Source organism: Lathyrus oleraceus, chromosome 5, assembly GCF_024323335.1.
Source record: "Lathyrus oleraceus cultivar Zhongwan6 chromosome 5, CAAS_Psat_ZW6_1.0, whole genome shotgun sequence".
NCBI classification, from domain to species: Eukaryota; Viridiplantae; Streptophyta; class Magnoliopsida; order Fabales; family Fabaceae; genus Lathyrus; species Lathyrus oleraceus.
Genome location: NC_066583.1, coordinates 624,112,723 through 624,122,950, shown reverse-complemented (window position 1 = coordinate 624,122,950; position 10,228 = coordinate 624,112,723).

Here is a 10,228-nt window from a genome sequence, read left to right as displayed (position 1 = left end):
CTCAAGGAATACACGAAAAAACACACGAGAATACCCTACTTCCTCTATATTCATTATTCATTCTCTCACACGAGTTGCTGCTCTAACGTGTGAAATAATTCTTTGCTCTTACATTGTATAATTTCTGCTTATTCTAGAAGCATCAATCATTATTGTAATCATATTATATTGCTAAGAAATTTCCTAAAGTGACTTGTGAAGTCTGTAAACTTGAGAGGGCTAAGAGATCTTTATTCTCTTAATCGATTGTTTGTGTAATATTTCAAGATTAGTGGATTAAGTCCTTGTTGAAGGTGAAATCACTTTGGCCGGGCGGACTGGAGTAGCTTTGAATTTCAAGCAAACCAGTATAAAATTCTATGTTGAATTTAATTGTTTCTGCGTGTGTCTAAATTCCAAAAAGTTTTACTTTTCTCAAAATAATTCAAACCCCCCTTTTCTTGTTTTTCTCTACCTTGAATTGGTATCAGAGCTACGGCTCTGTTATTGATTTTCTAATCAAACACTTAACAGTGTAGAGATATCCAGCGTGACAAAAACACTATGTCCAACACCAATGAATGAGATAGTTGCAATGCTGAACCTCCAATCTTTGATGGAGAAAAATTTGATTACTAGAAAGATAGAATCAAAAGTTTCTTTTTGGGCTAAGATGTTGATCTGTGGGACATAGTTACTATTGGCTACATACCTCTTGTATCTGACGTTGGCGTTGCCATTGCCAGAAACAAGATGACAGATGATCAGAAGCGCGACTTCAAAAACCTTCACAAAGCCAGAATAATACTACTGAATGCCATTTCCTACAATGAATATGAAAAGATCACCAACAGGAAAACAACTAAAGAAATACTTGACTCCCTGATGATGACTCACGAAGGAAATTCACAAGTCAAAGAGACAAAGGCTCTGGCTCTAATTCAGAAGTATGAAGCTTTCAAAATGGAGGACGGTGAAGCTATAAAGGTAATGTTTTCTAGATTTAAAACTTTAATTGCAGGACTCAAGGTTCTGGACAGAGGCTACACAACTGCAGATCACGTCAAAAAGATCGTCAGAAGCCTACCAAAGAAATGGAGACCCATGGTCATCGCATTAAAACTATCAAAGGATTTGAACAACAACAGCCTTGAAGAACTAGTTAGCTCCCTCAGAAGTCACGAGATAGAGCTTAAGGAAGATGAGCCTCAAAGGAAGAACAAATCTGTAGCACTAAAGTCCAGATTTGAGAGACGTAAACCAGAAAGGAACAAAGCCTTCCATGCTTCCAACCTGAAGAGGAAGACAATGACGACTCTGAAAAAGAAGACTCTAACGATGAAGAAGAGTTATCCCTTTTAACCAGAAGAGTAAAACAACTCTGAAGAAAAAGGAATAATAACTTTAGAAGACCAAGACCCAAGGGAGATCACTCAGAATCAACTTCCAGAGGCAAATCAAACAAAGAGGTAACATGCTATGAATGTAAGGAAACAGGTCATTACAGAAACGAATGCCCAAAATGTTGGTGTAAGACCTAGAGGCCAATACTTTTGGTACTTGTATCAAATTATTTATTAATAATAAAAGGCTTTTTCTTTATTATGTTTGTTTAATAAAGTCCCTAGGATAGCTAGTCCGTTTAATGTATCAAGTGTGACTTGATCATGAGACCACATTAAACATAAGGACATTATTCTTAAAGTATCCGTAGTCTAGCTTTATTGTGAAGTGGGATAACACTAAAGCATTAAGACTATTATGTATATAGACTGATGATCACATCTCATGGATCATGGATAAGGAGTTATCAAGTCTTAAACATAGGTATGAATATTAAGAGTAATATTTATACTGGATTGACCCGCTATGAGAATACTATATAGAACGTTATGCAAAGTGTCTTAAGTTATTCTCATGGTGATAATGGTGTATACCATCCTTCGACCTGAAACCACTATGGACCCTATATGTAGAGTTGAGTGCTTTATTGCTGATCAAACGTTGTCCGTAACTGGATAACCATAAAGGCAGTTGATGGGTACTCCACGAAGCATGATGAGGGACATGAGTGACCTAGATGGAATTTACCCATCCTGCATAACAGGATAAATGTCTATGGGCCCAATATTGAACTGGACAAGGATGACACGGTATATGCCTTGTGTTCAATATAGACATAAAGGCAAAAGGGTAATTATACGCATAAGTATTATCACAGAAGGATTTGTCAGATCACATGACATTTTCGTGTCTTGGGTAGCAGTGATGTATTGCTAGATACTGCTCACTATTTATTATGTTAAATACATGATTTAATATAATTGTCAATGTCGCGAAAACCTACAGGGTCACACACAAAGGACGGATTGATGAGAGATAGAGTAATTAAGGAACACCGTAAGGTACAGTGCACTTAAGTGAATTGTAGAACATCGTAAGGTACGGTGTACTTAAGTAGAATACGAAATATGGTAAGGTACCATGTGCTTAAGTGATTTTGGGCATATTATAAGATATGGGCCACATACAATTAAGTGGACTTTTTAGCTTGAAGCCCACACAAGTGGTTCTATAAATAGAACCCTTGTGCAGAAGCATTCATTGCGGTTGCATTTCGTTTTCTATTTCTCTCTCTCTCTCTCACACTCAAAGCCTTCATTCATAGTAGCTAGCACTGAGATTGAAGGAATCCATTCGTGTGGACTGAGTAGAGGCGTTGTTGTCGTTCAACGTTCGTGATCGCTCCGTAGATCTGCATCAGAGGTTTCAATCATCACAAGAGGTAACCTTTCTATCACTGATCATGCCCATTCGTAAGGATCTCTAAAGGAGAAATTTTTAATTTCCGCTGCGTTTTGGATCGCACTTCTCCTTCACAAAGCTGAAGAAAGAAAGCTCCAGAAGAGAAAGTTTCAAGAAAAGCTCCTTTAAAACCAAGAAGGGACTCATGGCCACCTGGGACGACAGTGGATCTGATTCCTCTGAATCAGACTCTGAAGAACATGCAAATGTTGCATTCATGGCTACCAATTCCGGAAACACATCAGATGGAGAGTCTGGTCCTGAAGAGATATCTTATGCAGCAGAGTTGAGACACCTGTCATGGTACCTGGACTCTGGATGCTCGCGACTCATGACGGGAAGAAAGCATATGTTCCAAAGCCTGGAACTTAAAGATGTTGGCTTCGTAGGTTTCAGAGGAAATCATAAAGGTAGAATCAGAGGCTCTGAAACTATTGGTAATGGATCTCTTCCCTCTATATCTGATGTTCTCTATGTAGAAGGATTAATGCATAACCTGTTATCAATAAGCCAATTAAGTGATAATGATTATGATATAATCTTCAATCAAAAAACATGTAAAGCAATTAATCAGAACAATGGAACAGTTTTATTCACTGGCAAGAGGAAAAAAACATTTATAAAATAAATCTTTCAGATCTAAAAGATCAAAATGTAAAATATTTGATGTCTGTTCACGAAGAGAAATGGGTATGGCATAGACGCTTGGGCCACATTAGCATGAGAAAACTCTCTCAGCTAAATAAACTTGAGTTTGTCAAAGGTCTACCCAAGCGGAAGGTTTCTTCAGATGCTCTGTGTGAGGCATGTCAGAAAGGAAAATTTTCTAAAACATTTTTCAAAAAGAAAATTATTGTTTCCACCTCTAAGCCTCTGCAACTTCTTCACATTGACCTTTTTGGGCCTGTTAAGACAGCGTCAGTCAATGGGAAGAAGTATGGACTGGTCATTGTTGATGATTTTAGTCGCCGGACATGGGTAATATTCCTAAAGCACAAGAGTGAGTCTCACTCTGTATTCACTAGCTTCTGTTCTAAAGTGCAAAACGAAATTGACTCTAAAATTATCAGAGTCAGAAGTGATCATGGTGGCGAATTTGAAAATAAGTTCTTTGAAGAACTGTTTGATTCTAATGGAATATCCCATGATTTCTCCTTTTCTAGAACTTCACAACAAAATGGAGTTGTAGAAAGGAAGAATAGGACACTCCAAGAAATGGCCAGAACCATGATCAATGAAACAAATGTGGCTAAGCACTTTTAGGCTGAAGCAGTAAATACAACATCTTATATTCAGAATAGAATCTCTATAAGACCTATTTTGGAGAAGAATCCCTATGAACTGTGTAAGGAAAGAAAACCTAACATTTCTTACTTCCATCCTTTTGGATGCTTATGTTTTATTCTTAAGACTAAAGAACATCTGAACAAGTTTGATTCAAAAGCACAAAAAGGTATATGTTAGGATACTCAAAACACTCTAAAAGATACAAAGTATACAACACAGAAACCAAAATTGTGGAAGAATCAATACATGTTAGATTTGATGATAAGCTTGACCCTGAAAAGTCAAAGCTAGTTGAGAAACTTGCAGATTTGGAGATAACTCTTGTAAGCTCTGACGAAAAGACTAACGCATCAGAAGGAACTGCGAAATAAAGTCCAGATGCAATTGAAACCCCAACTATCCAGAAAAGATCAAGAAATCGCCCTAACATCTCTGGAGATTTGATTCTGGGAAACAAGGATGAACCAGTCAGAACCAGGTCAACATTCAAAGTATCTGAAGAAACTCCTTTGGGATTAGTATCTCTGATCGAGCCTACTTCTTGTGATGAGGCACTTCAAGACAATGACTGGGTTCTGGCTATGAAAGAAGAACTGGATCAATTCTCAAAGAACGACGTCTGGTATCTTGTCCCAAAGCCTAAAGGAACTTATATTATTGGATTAAGATGGGTTTTCAGAAACAAACTAAATGGAAACGGAGAAGTAGTCAGAAATAAAGCACGACTGATGGCACAAGGTTACAGTCAACAAGAAGGCATTAGCTATAATGAAACCTTTGCTCCAGTCGCCGGTATAGAAGCCATTTGTTTACTTGTTTCTTTCATTGTAAATCATTCCATCAAACTATATCAGATGGATGTCAAGAGCGCATTTCTTAATGGTTATATATCAGAAGAAGTGTATGTTCATCAACCTCCAGGTTTTGAAAATTCTAAATGTCCAGGACACGTTTTTAAACTGAAAAAATCATTGTATGGTCTAAAACAAGCTCTTAGAGCTTGGTATGAAAGGCTAAGCAACTTTCTCCTGGAACATGACTTCATTAGACGAAAGGTTGACTCTACACTCTTCGGTAAAAACATTAGAAATGATTTCATGATATGCCAGATATATGTTGATGATATTATTTTTGGTTCAGCTAACCCCTATGTGTGTCAAGAATTCTCTGAGCTAATGCAGGCAGAATTTGAAATGAGCTTAATGCAAGAACTAAAGTTCTTTATGGGAATTCAAATCAATCAAGCTTCAGAAGCTACTTATGTATATCAAAGTAAATACATAAAAGACATTCTAAAAAAAATTGAAATGGAAGAATGCAAACCTGCCAAGACACCCATGCATCCAACCTGCATTATGGAGAAAGAAGAAGATAGCCAGGAGGTTTGTTAGAAGCTCTATCGTGGTATGATAGGCTCTCTTCTCTATCTGACGGCTACACGTCCTGACATTCTTTTTAGTCTATGTCTTTGTTCTAGATTCCAATCAGATCCTAGGGAATCTCATTTAACAGCTGTTAAAAGAATCCTAAGGTATCTGAAAGGAACCCCTAACCTTGGCCTGATGTATGAGAAAACATCAGAGTATAGGCTCTCTGGTTATTGCGATACAGATTATGCAGGGGACACAATGGAATGAAAAAGTACATCTGGGAACTGTCAGTTCTTGGGAAACAATCTCATATCACGGGAACAACAAAAGACAGTCAACCATCACTCTGTCTATTGCAGAAGCAGAATATATATCAGCTTCACTTTGCACTACTCAAATGCTCTGGATGAAAAATCAACTAGAAGACCTTCAGATCTTTGAGAGTAACGTTCCTATCTTCTGTGATAATACTGTTGTCATATGTTTAAGTAAGAACCCTATCTTGCATTCCAGAGCTAAAGGGGTAATATCCTTACAATTTATTGATACAGGGGTAAGAACCCTATCTTGCATTCCTTTCATCAGAGACTATGTTCATAAAGGGGTAATATCCTTACAATTTATTGATACAGACCATCAATGGGCTGATATTTTCACTAAACCCCTCGCTGAAGACAGATTCTCATTTATTCTGAAACATTTAAAAATTGAAATTAGCCCAGAATAAACCAAATGTGCTTATCTGAAATAGAAAAATAAGGCTCTGAAATAAACATATGGTATCTGGATTTGACTTTGATGCTTCTATCAGTTAGGAGTTATCTAAATCAGAAATCCTCAGGATCAAATCCTTTTGGTATTCCTGAAGATCAGATAGATCAACACGTGGGGCATCATGCATCTGACTTTAGATCTTCTAGACAGCTGTCTAGCAGAAATCAAGAGACAGACCCTTGAGATCTCCTCGAGCAATGTGCTGATTTGGGGATTAGACTTCCATCATGGGTTGTAATCATGTCTCCCCTAAGCGTGTCAACTTGGTTAATGTGCATCATTAATTTCATAACCTCTCAAACTGCCTCTAACGTTGTCGTTTTGCATGCATCTCTTTACGTATTTCTATTTTTCACCTATCACAATCTCACACTTTTACACTCACGCCCTACACAAACCCCCATTCTCTCTCAAGTTCATCAACTTCATCAGTTCTTCAGCAAAGTTCTTCATCCTTCAAACAAGTTCATCAAATTTCTTCATGGATGCTCAACAACAGTCTGTCTACAACTATTCTCAGCAGATGGAATCAACTGATCAAACACCCATTTCTTCTCAACAAACAACTGCTACTACTGGTGTCGTTTCTACCCCAATCTACAAAGAACCACACATTCTAGACCGTGAACCTCACATTCATCTTGCAACGCCCTTTGACAAGCTTGAGGTGTCGTGTGAATCACTGGTAGATTTTGATAACATGAAGCGCAATGGCATAGACCTCACTGAGGAATTAAGAATGAAAGGATGGGAAATCTACTTCCAGGGACTCTAAGGTCATGTGTACACCTATCTGGTAAAGGAGTTGTAGCGCTTCGCATACCCAAATGATCACTACATCATCTCTCACGTTCTGGGAGTCAAAATAGTCATCACTGAGAAATCAATAGCCTCCCTTATGAACATGGAGAAGACAGGGGGAAGAAGAATATACAACATCAATCCTAGGGCAAAGTACTTATACCAGGAAATCACCCCTACCATCTTTCAACAGAACGCTGAGGGCAAACACTCCACGAACAAAGAACTTCATCAGAATCTCCATGTCTAGCTGAAGATTATTATGGGGACCATCCATCACCTCCCTGCATCAAACTCTTATGACTACATCAAAACAGATCAGAAGTGCATCCTCTACTGCATTCACAAAGGGCTGAAACTGAACCTGCCAGCGCTGCTCTTCAAGTATCTCAGAGATTTTGTCAAGGATACCAGAACCTATATTCCTCTGGGAAGACTCATCTCTAATGTTCTGATCAAGAGTGGGTTGGTGGATTACCTGATCAATCACAATCTGATGATGGATGTCACTGTTGACATTGGAAGACCTCTGAATGCTCGCAATCTGAAAAGTATGGGGGTGATTAAGCAAGTCAAAGCTAAACCAACTCTAGGCACATCCTGGGAAGCACTCAAAGATTAGAGGAAGATTGACCCTACAAAAGTGGTGGCTCACTATTTGCAAGACCTTGCAAGCCAAGGGGTTGAGATTTCTGAGTTCTCTATGGACTAGCTACCTAAGCGTCCACCAAATTTCATGAAGAGACAACGGGAGCCATCTGGGAAGTCCAAGAAGGCAAAGAAGGCAAAATTGGGAGAAACCTCTGGGTCAAGACCTCCAGTCCCTCTGGATGATTCTCCAAGTAAGCCTTTGCCTCATTCTCACTCTGTTAAATTAAAGCCACTTGCTTCTTCTCTTTCCCAAACCACTCCCATCTACACCCAATCGAAAACACCACCCTCCATCACCAGACCCTTTAACCCACCATACTACATTCTCTCATCGGACACCAAACCCTATAACCCCCAATCCCCCACACTAGCCCAACTTCAGGCACGTGCTCTTGCCTCATAGCAACCACCATAACCTGAACCAGAAGTCACCCCTCCACCCCCTGAACAACAAAATCCACCTCCATCTGAACAACCTCAAACACCACCCCGTGAACAACCAACAAATCCACCATTTGAACAACCACAAACACCACCTAAACAAACAACAACTTCACCCTCTGAACAACAACCTAGTCCATCACCTGAACGAACAACACCACCACCCTCTGACATTCCCACCATACCTACCTCTGAGGACATCATCATCCCCACTCAAAATCCCGCTGACACCAACCAAACACCACCATCATCCCTATCCTCCAACTCTGAACCAGAACCTGCCTTCCTCGCCTTAGAAGAAGCAATAACTTTAATTGCAAAGTCTTCAGTGGAGAAGATCAAGTCTCTGTCTGTCAACTCTGGCATCAGTGATGATCCCTCTACAGTGAGGATCCACTGGAATAGAGTGATCAAATGGATGACCTATGAAGCCTTCAAACTGAAAGGCCTCTCTGAAAAAGTCCACAACAAATTTGTCAGAGATGCTGGTGTAAGGCTACAGGCTCGCTTGGTCAGAGAGGCTGAAGAAAAGGCCAGAAAGGAAGCAGAAGAGGAAGCTCGCCTGGAAGAAGAGCAACGAATCAGAGAAGCTGAAGAGAAGGTTGTTGCTGAAGCTGTTGTTATTGCGGCTGCTACTGAGGCTGAGGTAAAAGCAAAAGCCGAAGCTGAAGAAGCAACACGTATTGCTGCAGAGGAAGCTACAAAGGCCAACGATGATGCTTTGACTCAGGGGTGGCAATCTAACTCTGGTTTCGCCCCTCTTGTCTTGAAAACTCTGGAGGAACTGCAAAAGGAACAGCAAGTTGTGAGAGCAAGGTTGGATCACCAGGACTCCGTCAACACCAACATTCAGAACCTGCTGACTCAAATGCTCCAAAGGATGCCTCTGCCTCCAAACCCTTAGGCACTTAGGATATTTTTGTTGTTTTCTTCTAATTTTTGTCTTATGCCTTCTAATATATGCTTTCTTTGCTGCCTATATGTACCAACTTTCTTTGCTTTATTTTCTATGTCTTTTTGAGTCTGACAAAAAGGGAGAGAACTAAAACAGCTCTGATGAAAATAGATATCTAAATCTCTTAATACACTGTGAACATTAATATCTTAATGATTTATGAGAACTAAAGTTATGCAGGATAACAACTAAGGTACAACAAACCAACTACCACACAAGGAAGGTCCAGTAAGAACTTCTGAGAAATATGATTATTTAACTCAAGGGGAGTCCCTTGTTCTTATCTGATTCTGAGATATTATTTTCTGTTTCATCATCACTCTGACTTTTTTGTCATCATCAAAAAGGGGGAGATTGTAAGAACAAATTTAGTTCTACAATGTATCTCTAAGATTTTGATGATAACAAAGGATGAAACAAAAATGGTACCCTAACGAAAATTTTCTAAGTATGCAGAACTCTAATCAAAATAGTCAAATAAACACTCATTAGATACAAAATCAAGTTCTAAGACACCAACTAGAAGATATGCAAGCAGAAGCTCTGACTCTGGTCAACGCAAACGCAAGCTAAACAAAAGACATCAGACACTCTGAAGTGGAAGAATGACTTTAGAATCTGAAGACGTACTCTCTGATGTAATCAAGTGAAGAGAAACTCTGAAGACAGTCAACAACAAGCATCTTCTGAAGTTGCATGAAGGTTCTGGCGTTCGGACCCTCTGATTCAGAAAGCCTAACCTTGAAGAAATTCGCTTATGGAAAGAAGCTAATTTAGGAAGGATTTTATGGCGCCCCAAATATTGCTTTGGAAAGGACACAGAGATTAATGACATTAATCATCCATCATTGCCCAAGATTCTGACTTTAACATCATTCATCGGTCTTCTCATCCTCCTATGTAAAGGATGCAACGCCACTCAAGGAATACACGAAAATACACACGAGAATACCCTACTTCCACTATATTCATTATTCATTCTCTCACACGAGTTGCTGCTCTAAAGTGTGAAATAATTATTTTCTCTTACATTGCATAATTTCTGCTTATGCTAGAAGCATCAATCATTACTGTAATCATATTATATTGCTAAGAAATTTCTTCAAGTGACTTGTGAAATCTGTAAACTTGAGAGGGCTAAGAGATCTTTATTCTATTAGACGAT